The following is a 17,124-nucleotide window of genomic DNA, read 5'->3' as shown; positions in this document are numbered from 1 at the left end:
ACCATTCCCAAAGAAAGGAACTGGACTGGAAGATAATAAAACTCAAAAAATAAATTTCACTCATTCAAACAACCTACCTATTGCTCCTACACCAAAAAGAATTAGGCCAAAGATCTACCCAATTACTTGCACTTATTATGTCAAGACTAGGGATAGAGAAGGGACTTAGATCCCTGACAGTAAGGACAGAAAGTAGGGGGGAGGGGGAGAGCATGCTTACAGAAGACCATCTCTATGGCAGTCTATTTCTATAAACTTCACATTAATTATGCTAATGGCACATAGAGTAGAGGCAAGATGAGAGGGAGAAGGTGTCCTAAAAAAGGTATTTTTGACTTCCAAATGATCATTCCTTCCTTGTAGCTTCATTCCTTCGCTTAGCTTTAGTCCTTTGAACTTAAACAGCTTCCTTTCTAAAGAATGGCCTATTAGAACATATGAAGGGTCACAGAATTGTACGTAAATGGCCACATCAAAAGCATAGTATGACACAGTATTTTTTTTCTTTTCTTTTTGCACCTGTCCCTGAGTTTTTTAGCTCAAGGCTAGTGCTCTACCACTTGAGCCATAGCTCAATTTCCAGATGTGGTAGGTTGTTGGGGGGGCGTGGTTAATTGGAGATGAGAGTCTCAGGGACTATGCTGACAGGGCTGGCTTTGAACCTACATCCTCTGATCTCAACCTTCTGAGTAGCTAAGATTACAAGTGTGAGCCATCCATACCGGGCTGTGACAGGGTAATTTCCAGGTAAGAGCACAAGGCTATCTGAACAAGGCATATTTCACTAGGTGCCAGTAGTTCATGCTGGTAATCCTAGCTACTGAGAAGGGTGAGATTTTCGGATCCTGGCTCCAAGTGAGCCTGGACAACTTGGAGATAAAAATAAAAATCCAAGAGATTTTTATTTCCAATTAATCAGTAAAAAGCCAGAAATGGAAGTCTGACTTAAGTGTTTAGAGACCCAACCTTGAGCAAAAAAGCTAATAAGCAAGAGCATGAAGCCCTGAATAGGAGATTAGGGGAGGCATATTTCATCATCTAAGACAGGAAACTACTTTGCATTATGAAACACAAAAGCAGTGGCTTTGTTATGTTAAACCAGATGTCCTAATACTGTTTGTTAAAATAGAATTATTTTATAAATGAAACTTTAAATTAATAAATTGAGTAATACTACATTTAAGTTATGCATTTATAAATACTTGCTGACAGTGGTTAATTATGAATGATGAGTTCTTGTGTGTGTGCTAGTAGTGAACTTAGGGCTTCATGTTCTTACTTGTTTTTTTCACTCAAGCTGGTGCTCTACCACTTGAGTTACAACTTTGCTTCTGGCTTAATTGAAGATAAAAATCTCACAGTCTTTTCTCTTTTCAAACAGAGAGCCCAGATCACAGTATCCTGAGTAGATTACAGATGTTATTAGCTACCAGTGCCTGGTGAAATTGCCTGTGCTTTTTTTTTTTTTTTTTTTACTTTCTACAACAACATATATCAAATGTATGGACAAAAATAGTAATAACCCTATTTAATTTTCAAAAAAGTTCCATAATAACTAAAGAAAATCATCATTGATCAATTTGAAAGGATGTGTTGGTGGCCCCATAGCTCAAGTGGTAGAGTGCTCACCTTGAGCTGAAGAGCTGAGGGACAGCGCTCAGGCCCAGAGTTCAAGCCCCACGACCAACCCCCCCCAAAATCATCTAGATCTATTGATCACTGGTTCCAAAGAGTAAGTAAGACAGTTCCTGTCTTCAAAGGGTCTAAGATTAGATAACTACATGAGGAGAGGCATAAAAAAACAGGACTTTCATTTTGGTTTTGATTCATCTTTTCTTGATGATTAGTGAGGTTGGATTCCCTTTTCTCTATTGGCAGTTTGTATGAGGTAATAAAATGCTAATCCAACGTGATTTTGGTAATCATTTCACAATGCACATAAAAACAGTAAGTTGTTTCCTTTGAATTTATATATATATAGAGAGAGAGAGAGATAGAATTTCTATTTCAATTATACCAAGTGAAATGAAAAGACTGCTTAATTGCAAAATAAAGAGTGCTCTACTAAAGATATGGACAGGTACCATGCTATGGAGGGTCAGAAAATACTTGAAGGATGAATCCTAATCAAAGGAAGAATAGGAGTAAAAACATTCAGGGTAGAGGAGATGGCAAACATGAAGATGTCAAGTGGAATGCCCCAAGTCAAGAAAGTCACACTCTTTGGATCCTTTGGCTCAGTGCAAATCAGAGAGCTGGGTCTTCCCAAGTGAAACACAGCACTGTCTAGCCTATATCCTCACCTTGAGAAATCAGCAGGCAGCCACACACAGGTTGACCCTGAAGTCTGCGAGAGCTATGTAATCTACAAGGGAAAATTTAGCTCTGAAAATAACTTTTTCTGAATAATCAACTAAGAGAAAGACCATAAAAATAAAAAAGGACTAATGGAGAACACTAGATAACCCACATTAAAACAAGGCAAACAAGTCTGAGAACGAGATCAGTTCACCTACTCTAGCACTCACTTCCCTACTCCCATCTCCACAAATGCAATTACTCATAAAAGCAGAGGAAGCTCAAAAAGTCAACTGTAGGAAAGGCAGATTTTCATACTATAAGCTAATTTGGTTTGGTTCCTATAAATAAAGCTGCAGACAACAAAGACCCTCTCCAAGGCAAATTCAGGTAAACATTAAGCTTTCTGAATTGCTCAATGAATTAGTTTAATTTTTTAGGGGGAAAGTAGAAATCACACGTTCCTAAACATTGTTTAAAGTAAAACCAGAGCCAGGCACCAGTGGCTTATGCCTATAATCCTATCTACTCAGGAGGCTGAGATCTGAACATTGCAGTCTGAAGCCAGTCTGGGCAGGAAAGCCTGTGACATTCTTATCTCCAACCAGTCACAGAAAAAGCCAGAGTTCTGTGGCTCTAGTGGTACAGTATTAGCCTTGAGCAAAAGGAACCCAGGGACAGAGCACCCAGGCCCAGAGTTCAAGCCCCAGGACTGGCAGACAAAGAAACAAAACAACAAAAAAAAAACGTGAAACCAGTAGAGAAGAACAGGGACTAAGTACTGAACATCATCACTGGTTTCATCATATCCTTGCTCAGGCAAGGGTGACCAGGTCACCAGCCAAGGACAAACAATTTAACAGGTTTGACAGGATTCAGCCTATATTTGCCCAACTACCTTATTCCCTAGAAGAACAAACTACAATCTCTTTATTTATTTTCTCCAAAGACATTAAACATGTCTTTCAAAAAATAGTTTTAGCCAGGTGCCGGTGACTCACACTTGTAATCCTAGCTACTCAGGAGGCTGAGATCTGAGAATCACGGTTCAAAGGCAGCCTGGGCAGGATAGTCCAAGAGACTTTTATCTCCAATTATCCACCAGAAAACTGGAAGTGGCGCTGTGGCTCAAGTGGCAGAGCGCTAGCCTTGAGCTGAAGAGCTCAGGGACACCAACCAGGCCCAGAGTTCAAGTCCCAGGACCAAAAAAAGAAAAAAAAAAAAAAAGCTTTAAAGCCTGGGATCAATAGTTTATACCTGTAATCCTAGCTACTCAGAGAGTTGAGCTCTGAAGATTGTGATTATAAGCCAGATCAGGCAGCAAAGTCTGTGAAACTCTCAGCTCTAATTAACCATCAAAAAAGCTAGAAGTGGAGCTGTGGCTCAAGTGGTAGAGTGCTAGCCTTGAGCACAAACAGAGATAGCACCCAGATCCTGATCCTGAGTTTAAGCCCCAGGACTGATGCATGCACATGCGTGCATGCGTGCACACACACACATATGCGTAAGCACATATGCGCGCACACACACACAAACACACACACATTATATCTTAAAGAAAGCAGTCTCTAGATCATAACAGTATTTAAACGCAGGTCATAAATTCTTATTAGGACATTTGTAAAAATGCTTGGCAAAATGAATTTAAGAAATTTGTCACATTTTTTGGAATGACTTCAGAACAATCCATACCTCCAAGAGATAGGAGGCGCAAACCTTGCTTGAACTGTTCTCCAAGTTGTACAGAGAAACTGAAATCACAAAAGAACCATTTGTTTTATGTCATCTGAAAAATTATTAGTGGATCATTCTAGGAAATAAGACTTAACTGAACTACTAGAGGTTGCAAGCAAAGGACTCACACTGTAGCTTTCTATCAGCATGAAATTTACCTCCCAGAAATAATGCATGATAATATTTATATGGATATTTGGAAATCCAAGTAGGCAACTTGACAACTAAATTTTCAGGTTGGGCCAGCTCATTTGGACTGTTGAAATTGTTCTAAACTTTATATTTTCTACCAAGTTCCTATAACCTCACAGACATTTAGTTACAAAAAGATATTAATCTCATGGGAAAAAGTCATAGATATCAGCCAGATGGCAATGGTGTATATCTACAATCATAATTACTTATGAGGCTCAGATTTGAAGTCAGCCCAAGCAGATAAATCCATGAGACTCCGATTAACCAGCAAAATGCTGCAACTGCAGGTGTGGCTCAAATGGTAGAACACCAGCATTGAGCATAAAAGCCAAGGGGTGACAAGTCCAAACAGAGATATATGTCTATCTGACTTATATAACTGTAATCCCTCTGTACATTATCTTTATAATAATGAAATTTTTTAACAGGTTAAGAAAGAAGTTAGAGCCTCATCAGCTGTACCAGACATAGAAGAAAAAAAAACTAAGCAACCCAAAGACAGAGATGGGAAGGGAGGAATGAGAAGGAAAGCAGGAACAGCTTAGACTAAGCAAAAGGAAAGAAATGTAATCATCACCTGATGTGGAAAAAATAATTTGTATTGTCAAAGCTCATAGAATTCACAAACTGTATAAATGACAATGTGCCTTGTGAAGGTTAAAATGTGTTTGTGACTTTAAGTATACTATTCCACAGTACTGTGAAATATGTGAGATTTATGTAATCACCTAATCTCAATTAAAAAAAAAAAAGAGAGAAAGGATGGGTTAGGAGCGATGGGTGACAATGTTGTCAGACACCTTATATTCATATACTGTTTTGTAGAATGGGAGCTTCTTTGTACAAGTACTTAAAGATAAGAAGAAGAAGAAGAAGAAGAAGAAGAAGAAGAAGAAGAAGAAGAAGAAGAAGAAGTTAGGGCCTGTAATTCTAGCAATTCAGGAGGCTAAGATCTGAGGATCACAGTTCAAAGCCACAGGAAAGTCCACGAGACTCTCATCTCCAATAAAAACCACCAGAAAACTGGAAGTGGCGCTGTGGCTCAAGTGGTAGAGCACTAGCCTTGAGCTGAAGAGCTGAGGGACAGTGCCCAGGCCCAGAGTTCAAGCCTCATTACTGACCAAAAAAATAAAAAACAAAAATAAAGAAGTTAGGAACACAGTCCATTCACAGTAACATCAAAACCATAAAATACTCAAATATTAACTTGGAAATAAGGAAGTGAAAGACCTCTACAAGAAAAACTACAGTCCTGCCAGGTACCAGTGGTTCTGTAATACTATTTACTCAGGAGGCTGAGATCTGAAGATTACGGTTTGAAGCTAGCCTGGGCAGAAAAGCCTGAGACTCTTACCTCCAATTAAAGAGCAAAAACTGAGGAGTGGACCCTGAGCGAAAAAGCTAAGGGAAAGTGCAAGGCCCTGAGTTCAAGCTCAAATACTAGCACAAAATTAAAACCAGGGCTGGGAAGGTGGCTCAATGGTAGAGTGCTTGCCTTGCATGCATGAGGCCCTGGGTTGGATTCCTCAGCACCACATAAGCAGAAAAAAAAACAAACAAACCTGGAAGTGGCACTGTGGCTCTAGTGGTAGAGTGCTAGCCTTGAGCTGAAGAGCTGAGGGACAGTGCCCAGGCCCAGAGTTCAGGCCCATGACGGGACCCCCCAAAAAAATAATAAACTAAAAAAATAAAAATAAAACCAAACTACTTCTGCTTTTTGTGGTAGTTAAAAAAAGGCCAAAAAAATTTGTAAAGTCTTAAAGAAAGAAATTAAAGAAGACAACAGAAGATGAAAATGCCTTTTATGTTCATGGGTTAGCAGAATCACTCTCATGAAAATAGCCATCCTACCAAAAACAATCAATTCAATGCAATACCCATCAAAGCCACAGAAATAGAAAAATCAAATTTATATGGAAGCATAAAAAGCCCCAAATAGCAAAAGCAATTCTGAGTTAAAAACAAAACACAGAGGTATCACGATATCAGAATTCAAATAATACAACAGAGCCATTGTAACAAAAACAGCTTGGTATTGGCACAAAAAAACCTAAAGACTAAAGAAACATTATAGAAAACTTAGTAATAAAACCACATTGCTGCAGCCAATAATTTTTTTACAAAGGAGCCAAAAACACACTGAAGAAAGCCTCTTCAACAAATGGTACTGGGAAAACTGGGTGTTGCGGGACTTCACTTACCAAAAAATCAAAGAAGTAAGACCTGAAACTTAAAATCTGGAAAATATAGGGGAAACTCAAAGTTTTAGACAAAGGTACAGTGCTTAGAGGATGGGAGCAGGAATTGACAAATGGGACTAAATTAAAGAGTTTCTGCACCACACATACAAAAAAAAAACAAAAGCAAAAAAACCACCACCACCACCAACAACAACACAAAAACAATGACCAGAGCCAAGTGATAATCCACAGAACTGGAGAAGATATTCACTAGCTATTCAAAAGATAAAAAATATACAAAAGATACAAAGAACACAAAAATTAAGCAAAAGAACAAAAAAACTCAACAAATAAACAGGCAAGTAAATAGACAGTTTACAAATGGCTAAGAGACATGAAGAAAAGTTCAACATCCTTAGCCACAATGGGAGTGTAAATGAAAGTCACATTAAGATCTCATCTCATCCCAGTCAGAATGGCAACCATCAAGAAAACAAACAACAAATGCTGGTGAGGATGTAAGGGGTAAAAGGAACCCTCAAACACTGTTGGTGGAAATGTAAACTTAATGAAACCCCTATAGAAATTGGTATGCAAGTTCATCAATAATATAAATAATAATATAAAATATAAAAATAACTTCTCCGATGACCCTGCTACACCATTTTGGGGCATATATAAGAAAGACACCTGTGCAGAGTGCCAGTGGCTCATGCCTGTAATCCTAGCTACTCAGGAGGCTGAGATTTGAGGATCTTGGTTCAAAGCCAGTCTGGGCACGTAAGTCCATGAGACTCTTATCTCCAATAAACTGCCAGAAAACGGAAAGTAGTACTGTGGCTAAAGTGGTAGAGTACTTGCCTTAAGCTGAAGAGCTGAGGGACAGCGCCCAGGCCGAGTTCAAGCCCCATGACTGACAAAAAAAAAGTTGGTGAGACTGTTATCTCCAATAAACTACTCAGAAAAGTCTTCGAAGTGACACTGTGGCTCAAGTGGTAAAACACTAGCCTTGAGCACAAAGAAGCTCAAGGACAGTACCCAAGCCCCAAGCAAAATGCGGTGGGGCTGGGGGGGGGGGGGAAGCCACCTGTATAACTAAGTTTATTGTGGCACTGTTCACAATAGACAAACAGTAAAATCAGAGAGGGCCAATAACAGATGGAATGGATAAAGATAAGGTACATATGCCACAGAATATTACATAGCCATAATGAAAAATGAAGTCATGGACAGATTTGGAGAACAACATGTTAAATGAGATAAGCCAAGTCTTTCCCCATCTGTGGAAGCTAGACCTACCTAAAGATATACATATTCATGGACAGGTGCATATGTATAGATACCAATGTAGATATGCATACATATAGACATAAAACATGATTTTCACCATGGAACTATTTAGAGGGCAAGAGGAGAGGGACAAAGTTGAGACAATAATTTTGTAATACAATGAGAACATAAACAGACACTATCTCCAAATAACCAGAAAAAAAGCTTGAGTGAGCGAGCTCAAGGTCCTAAATTCAAACCCTGGTAGAGACACAAAATATAATAATATTTTTTTAAAAAAATGAACCCTCCCTTCTACAATTAATTGATGCTAATAAAAAGAAAAATTGTTAACTCTTAAGTAGAAAAACAAAACAATGGCAAAATCCTAAATCCAACATCATTACATAAACCAATAGATAACTAAAGATAGTTTACCAACTCCAGTTGAAACTATGCTTTTCAATTTTCTTTAATTAAAATGTTCTCAGTAGAGATTAAAAGATTATCTGGTTTTATTTTTTCTTCTTAAATTCTAACAAAGGAAGCCAGTTACCAGTAGCACAAGCCTATAATCCTAGCTACTCAGGAGGCTGAGATCTGAGAATCTTGGTTCAAAGCCAGACCAGTCAGGAAAGTCCCTCAGACTTTTATCTCCAATTAACCAGCAAAAAGCCAGAAATGGAGCTGTAGTTCAAGGGACAGAGTGCTAGCCTTGAGCAAAAAAACCCATAGAGACAGCACCTAAGCCTCAGACACACAGACACATACAGACACATAGACACACACACTTCTAATAAAGGGTTGGTAATGTAGTTCAGTGGTAGAACTTAACAGCATGTACAGTCCCTGAGTTTGACCCTCAGAACTCAAAAAAAATTATTTTGGCTACATGCTAAACAGCTGTTGCTTTCCCTACATTATAATAGCAAGTCCTCAAAGCATTTTTTTTAACAATTAAAATCTATATATTACTTAATGTAAAGTTATTTAAACAAAGGTAGTATCAAGTTTAAAATAGGACATCAAAGAATGGGAAGTAATAAAAATTTGTTTTGCCAGGTGCCAGTGGCTCACACCTATAATCCTAGCTACTTAGGAGGCTGAGATCTGAGGATCACAGTTCAAAGCCAGCCCAGACTGGAAAGTCTGTGAGACTCTTACCTCCAATAAACCATCAGAAAACCAGAAGTGGTGCTGTGGCTTAAGTGGTAGAGTACTAGCCTTTGGCGAGTGTTCAAGCCCCACAACCCACCAAAAAAAAGATAAGAAAAAAAAAGAAAAGTTTCTAGATAACATCTCAAAAAAAGCAAACCAAAGTCGATACCTTAAAATAAAAAGCAATGGAAAAGGCACTAATTGTATATACAGAGTAGGTGATGTAAAGAACATGTGAATGTTCATACTGAAATTGTCAAATATGGGAAAGAGATCACTAGGAAAGTAAACCCACTCAGAATTTTATTTTCTTGAACCATCGTGAGAACTGACTGGAAGAAGGTTCTTCAGATCCTGCTCCTCAAGCCTGCCCAATTCCTTTACCAAACATTCAAGATAACAGCCTGCCCAATGAAAAAGAACTTTAATTAGTTTAGATCAATAAAAACAATTAGGAGTAAAACAGAATGGAGGTTACCAGGAGGAAGAAACAAATCGGTGTTTTAAGAGCCTGAAGTAGAACAAATGAGATTTGGATAATAAATCTGGCTCAAGTTTTCTGGAAGCCAAGATTTTAAAAAGAGAAATAAACTAGGTTACACATCATTTGTTTTCTGATGAAAGCTAACCAATTTATCTCAGGGACAATTTTCCTGGAACATGAACAGTAATTTATTGGGAAAGTCATCATTTTCAACTAGTCTTACTAAAGATGTTGATGAAAATGACATCTGACCTCTGTGGTCTTTGCCCAAATCCACAGATCTACTATACAATGAGAATACATTTAGAGTCAGCCCACAAACACTGTACCAGTACCTCTCAAATTGATAAAGATACTCAAAACAAGGAAGAGAAACTGGCATAAACTAAGGGAGCACAAATACAGATAACTAAAATGTAATGTATCCAGGTTGGGATCCTGGAACAGAAAAGAGGTATTACATGAAAAAAAAACAAAAAACAAATCTGGACCAAGGATGGGTCTAGTGAGGTATGGTGGTTCACACCTGTAATCCCAATTACTCAGAAGTCCAAGGCAGGAGTATCAAACTTGTAAGGCCAACCTAGGCATGTGATACATCTTGAGACCCTTTCTCAACAAACACAAAAACAAACAAACAAAATCAAAGAGTCAAGTGCTAGTGTCTCACACCTCTAATTCTACCTAGTTCCTCAGGAGGCTGAGACAGGAGGGTTGCAGTTCAAAGCCAGCTTGGGCAGACAAAGTTTGTGAGACTCTTACCTAAAATTAACCAGCAAAATACAGAAAGTAGAGTCCTGGGTCAAGTGGTAGAGCACCAGCCTTGAGAGACGAAACCAAGGCCAACAGTGCCTAGACCCTGAGTTCAAGCCCCAGTGCGCGCGCGCACACACACACACACACACACACACACACACACACACACACACACACACACACACACACACACACACACACACACACACACACACACACACACACACACACACACACACACACACACACACACACACACACACACACACCCTCACAAGATAAATGGACTTGGGTTAGTAATAATATATCCCCATTGGCTTGATCACTATGATAGGTGTACTATCCACTATCTTTACAACACGGGATTCTAGGTGTGAAGTATTTCCTTCACTATTTTTTCGTCAATTTCAAACTTCTAAAAAAAAAAGTCAAATACACATACATCTCCAGATTCTCAAATGTAATCCTAGAGCCCAGTAAGCAAGCACTTTCACTCTCTGTGTGTGTTTGTGTGTGGAGAGGGATGTGGGTATGTGTGGTGATATGGAGTTTAAAAAAAGGACATCAAGCTTTCTAGGTTGGTAAACTACAGATGAACCACATCCCTAGCCCTGTTCATATTTTCTAGGGGAGGTCTTGCTTCCCTCCCAGTCACTTGCCTGAGCTTCAGCCCACTACTTTAGGCTTCTCTTCATTACTGGGATCACAGGTGCACACTACTGGGTACACCTTTCCTCCATGGAGACAAACTTCAAGACTTTTCTGCCAGGCTGGCTGGCATTGAAGTCTTCCCCATCTCAGGTTCCCAGGCAGCTTGGGATAGCTGTGCCACTGCACCCAGCTACAGGTTGAGAAGGAGTCTTGTGAACTTTTCTGCCTGCGCTGGCTGCAATCCAGAGTCCTCCCATTCTCAGCCTCTCAGGTAGCCAACGGGTACCACATATTTTTTGAGGTATATGCAAATAGTTTGTCACAAGTCTACACTTAGTCATGTAAGATGACATACAAACCACAGGTGAGGTGACAAGTCTGTTTTCCTATTAGCACAGTAACACAATGCTTGTATTTGCCAAGGTCAGCCCTATACCCTAACAATCCAAGAGTATTTCCCCCTTGATTCATTTAAAAAATGAAAAACAGGGCTAGGGACATGGCTTAAATACAGCCTAGACTGCACAAGGCCCTGGATTCAATTCCTTTTCCTAAGAAAAAAGAAAAAGAAAAAACAAAATGTCTTTCTGGGAAGGGCAGAGGTCAATCAGCTTGTAGCTTTGGTTTCCTTGCTTGAAATGTGAGGATGCAATTTCCTTTAAAATGGCTCCTACCTGCACTGTATCTTCTTCAGGTTATGATCATTCTGTGGTACACCAACCTTGTAGTTCCTGAACAGAAGCTCTAATACAAAATAAAAAATGAACTAAAAAGAAACACCCAGCCTTCTCTCTGAGAGATAGTACAACATAATAGTTAAAAGTAGAAAGTGAAAAAACCCTCTGGGACCAAACGATTCCTCTTATCCGGACTGATCATCCTTTTGAAATTGCTTTTTTTTTTCCCACTTCATGAAAATTAATATTTTCCTTGAGGTGTTTTGGCCGTGATTCTATGAATGAAAGGCACAGCGAGCAATTTTTATTCCCGTCCTCTCCCTTGAATTTCTAAGGAGGGGCAACTCTGGGTTTGGAGAAGATGGTGAAGTTCTCTTTCAGTGTGATTTTCATGATGGCCGTTTCCAACGTGTTTGAATGGGATTAGTTGTTCAGTTGAGCCTTGGTGAACTTGCATTTCCATCTGAGAGACAATTGGCTTTCAGAGATGACAACATTCGGTCCCAGGAGGGACTCACAGTTCTGGCTCAGTCCTTTAAGCTTGTGTCATCCATGGAAATTCAGGATAGTAAGAAACTTAACAAAACCTGTTGTCTCAATGGGGGTAGGTGCATCCTGGGGTCCTTCTGTGCCTGGCCCCCCCCTCCCCGTCTTTCTACGGATGGAACTGTGAACACAGCGTCCACAAACAGCATTGTGGCTCTCTACCACATGGCACCTGGCTGCCCAAGAAATCCTCCCTATGTCGATGCTGGCACGGCCAAGTTCGTTGTTTTCACTAGCCCTTACTTCAAGACTGTGGGGCACATGTGATGGATGATCACTTCATGGCTCCCAAAGAGTCCCAACCCAGCACCCACAGCGTGGACCCCTTTCCTGTTAGCTGGCCTCTGCCTGCTTATGCAAAGTTATCGATAATTAACTTTTGCTCCCTTTTTGTTAAAGTCAGCTCTATTTTTAAAAAAATGTAGAAAGTTATAGAGTCTGATTCTGATCTGCTCAACTCACAGCTATGACACTAGGCGAAAAGCCTGTAACTCTTTTTTTTTTAATTTTTAAAAAAATTTTTTTATTGTAAAGATACTATACAGAGGGTTACAGTTACATGAGTGAGGTAATGAGTACACTTCCTCTTGAACATTGTTACCCCCTCCATTGTTTTCCCCCTCCCTCCCTCCCTTCCCCAAGGTTCTTTTTTTTTTTTTTTGATTGTGATTAAGTGATTACTTAATTTCCGGAAATTCACAGTATTGTGGAATAATGATGCTCATTTAAAGTCACAAGTTCATTCTAACTTTCCTGGAGCAAATTGTCTATCACAGTCTGTAATATATAACGGTGCTCACATGTTATATGCCATATATGTGATCAGCAGCATGGGGATATTTGGTAGTGGTTCAACCAGATGAGTGGGAGTTCTTTGTTTCTTAAGTCCTGTTAGTTTTGTCATTATCACCTAACATTTTGGATTTAGCATCCACTTATCAGGGAGACCATGTACTGTTTGTCTCTTCGTTCTTGGCTTACCTCGCTCAACATGATTCCTTCTAGCTCCATCCATTTCCCTGCAAATGCCATTATTTTGTCATTTCTAATGGCTGCATAATATTCCACTGTGTATAGATACCACAATTTTTGGATCCATTCATCTGTGGTGGGGCATCTAGGTTGTTTCCATATCCTAGCTATTGCGAACAGTGCTGCAATAAACATGGAGGTGCACGTGTCCTTGTATATTGGTTCCTGTTGTTCAGGGTAGATGCCTAGAAGTGGTATGACTGGGTCGTAAGGGAGGTCAATCTTTAGCTTTCTAAGGACCCTCCAGACTGCTTTCCAAAGTGGTTGTATAAGTGTACATTCCCACCAGCAGTGTAATAGCGATCCTCGTTCTCCACATCCCCTCCAGCATTTGTCGTTGGCTGATTTGTGGATGTGGGACATTCTGACTGGGGTAAGGTGGTATCTCAGGGTTGTCTTTATTTGCATTTCCTTCACCACCAGGGATGATGAACATTTCCTCATGTTCATTTTTATTTCTTCATTTGAGAAGTCCCTCTTTAGTTCCCTTGCCCATTTAGTAATTGGTTTGTTAGGTTTGGGAGGGATTAGTTTCTTGAGTTCCCTGTATATACAGGATGTTAACCCCTTGTCTGATATATTGCTGGTAAATATTTTTTCCCAATTAGTTGGTTGTCTTTCTAGCTTGGTTGCGATAGCTTTATCTGTGCAGAAGCTTTTTATTTTAAGGTAGTCCCATTTGTCGAGTCTCTCTCCAACTTGTTGTGACCCTGGGACTCTGTTCAGGAAGTTCCTTCCTCCTGTGCCTATTAGTTCAAGTGTCTCTCCTACTCTGTCCTGAAAGCCTGTAACTCTTAAAACCATGTTCCTTAATCACTCCGTGCCTCATTTGCAAAATAAGGACGATAGTTGTACATCCTTCCCGAGGTGCCTTTCATATAACAAGCACTCAGTAAAAGTTACTATTATGATTGTTAGTGACAACAACTCAGAACTCTGTAAACACTTAACTAAATAACCATACTTCTATCCTACCAGTACTAATAGACTAGGTAAAATAGGCTGTGTTGACCAAACCCAAGGATGATTGGTGCCCAAATAGTTACCTCATAGAGAGAGGGGGAGAGAGGGAGGACAGGAGACAGGGAGAGGCAGAGAGGGAAGAAGGGAGAAGAAGAAGAAGGAAGGAGAGAGATGGAAGGGCAGGGAAGAGAAGGAAAGGAAGAAGGGGAGAAGAGAGGAAGAGAGACAGATAGACAGAGAGAGACAGACAGAGAGAGACAGAGACAGACAGACAGACAGACAGACAGACAGACAGACAGACAGACAGACAGACAGACAGGCAAACCCTCAAGGAAGCAGAATCAAGACTTAAAAGCTGAAAGGATACAATATACTTCATAGTAGGTATTTCCTTTTAGTTGATCAAGGAGCCTGGTTTTTTATTTGTTTGTTTTGTTTTTTGACAGAAGTGTTGAAAACGAGAAATGGAAAATTTCCAGGCACTGGTAAGATAATGGATAGATGCTCTCTTCCTGCTTCTATCAGCATTTGCTACATTAACTTAACATAGGCAATACGTCACTCTTCACTGGAGGGGGTGGGGATGGAGAGAAGGAAAGGGGAGAACGGGGGGAGGGAATGAGAATGTCCTAACAATACTACTGCGGGGGTGAAGCCAGATCAAATGTTTTTTTTCATACAGTTCCAAAGTTATTTACGGTAAAACCTCCAGCATGACCCTTTTAGGCACAAACAAAGCCTTGTTCTTTCTTCACAACTAGTCTCTTGATTTCCCACATGTTTTACTGAACAATGAGGTTGGGGGCACAGGATAAAGCAGATGACATCAACCTCCCTCAAGTCTTAGGCTTGTTTGGAAGCCCAAATTCTGGTCTGAGTCCAGCTGGCTCATTTCACAGAGGGCTCTTCTGTCGAGGCTGTCAGCTGCATACGAATATGGGAGCAATGGCTTAAATCAACCATCAGCCAGTACAAAAAACAGTAGGAAAGTTACTGTACCCCTCTAAGTTACCTTTACACATTAGTCCTACTTCCTAGAAACTTAAATCTTCATAAGTTATCAAAAAGATGCAATGCCCTGAGTTGAAAGTAAAAAATACTGGGGACTCTGTCTCAAGTGGTATAGTGCCTGCCTAGCCCTGAGTTCACGCCCTGATAAGAGAAAAGAAGGAGGATACATACTATTGTATTTTTCTAGCTATGCTGACAATGGTCTTTTGCCTAATTTCAAAATAAATGTTCATTAAAAAGGTAATTTTTTTTTGGCCAGGTTCAGAGGTACAGACCGGTAATTCCAGTACTCAAGAAGATGAAGCAGAAGGATTGCAAGCTACAGCCTACCCGGAGCTGTTTAGTAATATCCTGTTTGTCTTAATTTTAAAATTTTTTATTTATTTATTTATTTATTTATTTATTTATTTATTTTTGGGTCCAGTCATGGGCCTGAACTCTGGACCTGGGCGCTGTCCCTCAGCTCTTCAGCTCAAGGCTAGCACTCTACCACTTGAGCCACAGCGCCACTTCTGGCTTTTTTCTGTTTGCTTATGTGGTGCTGAGGAATCAAACCCAGGGCCTCAGGCATGCAAGGCAAGCGCTCTACCACTGAGCCACCTTCCCAGCCAATTTTAAAAAATTTAATGTTTCTCTATGGTTTGAAAACCCCCTGCCTTTCTCATCTCTAATTCTATTCCCCAGAAAGAGTTACTGGTAAGTTCAGTGCTACCCACCAAAACTTTTTTTCCCTACATATACACAGACATGACTTTGTTTGAATATACAATGAGACCTTTTTTTTTTTTTTTGGTCAGTCATAGGGCTTGAACTCTGAGCCTGGGCACTGTCTCTCAGCTCTTCAGCTCAAACAAAGTAAGCACTCTACCACTTGAGCCACAGCACCACTTCTGGTTTTTTGGTGGTTTATTGGATAAGAGTCTCGAGTCTCATGGACTTTCCTGCCTGGGTTGGCTTTGAACAGCAATCCTCAGATCTCAGCCTCCTGAGTAGCTAGGATTACAGGCATGAGCCACTAGCACCCAGTAAGACTATTTTTAAAATAAGTATACTATGACTTACTTTTTAAAATTTTTACTCTTATTATAGAGGTGATGTACAAAGGGGTTACAGTTACATAAGTGTTATTATAGAGGTGATATACAAAGGGGTTACAGTTAGATAAGTCAGATGTTGAATACATTTCTTTTCTTTCTTTCTTTTTTTTTGGGGTCCGGTTGTGGGGCCTGAACTCTGGGCCTGGGCACTGTCCCTCAGCTCTTCAGCTCAAGTCTAGCACTCTACCACTTGAGCCACAGCGTCACTTCTGGCTTTTTTTCTTTTTGCTTATGTAGTGCTGAGGAATCGAACCCAGGGCCTCATGCATGCAAGGCAAGCACTCTACCACTGAGCTACCTTCCCAGCCCCGAATACATTTCTTTTTCAATAATTTTTCTTCCCTTGTTTTCTCCCCTATGGCTTACTTTTTTCTTTTTTTTTTTCCATTGGTCATGGGGCTTGAACTTTGGGCCTGGGAGCTGTCCCTCAGGTCTTCAGCTTAAGACTAGCGCTCTACCACTTGAACTACAGCGCCACTTCTGGTTTTCTGGTGATTAATTGGAGCTAATAGTCTCATGGACTTTCCTTGCCAGGAATCATGATCCTCAAATCTCAGCCTCCTAAGTAGCTAGGATTATAGGCATGAACCACCAGAGCCTGGCACTATTCTTTCTTTCTTTTTCCTTTTATCAGTCCTGTGGCTTGAACTCTGGGCCTGCTTCCTGTCCCTGAGCTCTTCAGCTCAAGACTAGTGTTCTACCACTTGAGCCATAATGATGCTTCCAGTTTTCTGGTGGTTAATTGGAGATGAGTCTCTGGTGGTTAACTGGAGATAAGAGTCTCACAGACTTTCCTGCACAGGCTGGCTTTGAACCGTGATCCTCAGATCTCAGTCTCCTAAGTAGCTAGGATTACAGGAGTGAGCCACCAGTATCCAGCTGACTTTTTTCTTTTTAATAGATTCTATATTAAATATGCCAGAATTAGTAGAGCTACTGCCCCCCACCTTTTTTCCTTTGGCAGTACTGGGCTTTGAACTCAGGGCCATATACTGGCTAGACTAGATATATGACTAGAGTCACACATCCAGCCCTAATTGCTTTTCTTTTCTTTTGGGAGGGAGGTCCGGTCA

General features: G+C 40.2%; 1 protein-coding gene across 1 annotated transcript in view; it reads right to left on the bottom strand.

Moving 5' to 3' along the window:
* The window catches only part of Tmed10 (transmembrane p24 trafficking protein 10), a 42,482-nt gene that overhangs the window by 20,932 nt on the left and 4,426 nt on the right, over positions 1–17,124 (bottom strand). The gene's annotated exons all lie outside the window — the stretch shown is intronic.

The sequence above is a fragment of the Dipodomys merriami genome, unplaced genomic scaffold, assembly GCF_024711535.1.
Source record: "Dipodomys merriami isolate MVZ:Mamm:240054 unplaced genomic scaffold, mDipMer1.0.p SCAF_1, whole genome shotgun sequence".
NCBI lineage: Eukaryota > Metazoa > Chordata > Mammalia > Rodentia > Heteromyidae > Dipodomys > Dipodomys merriami.
The sequence above is the reverse complement of the archived record's forward strand: the minus strand, read 5'-3'. Positions and strand labels throughout refer to the sequence as shown.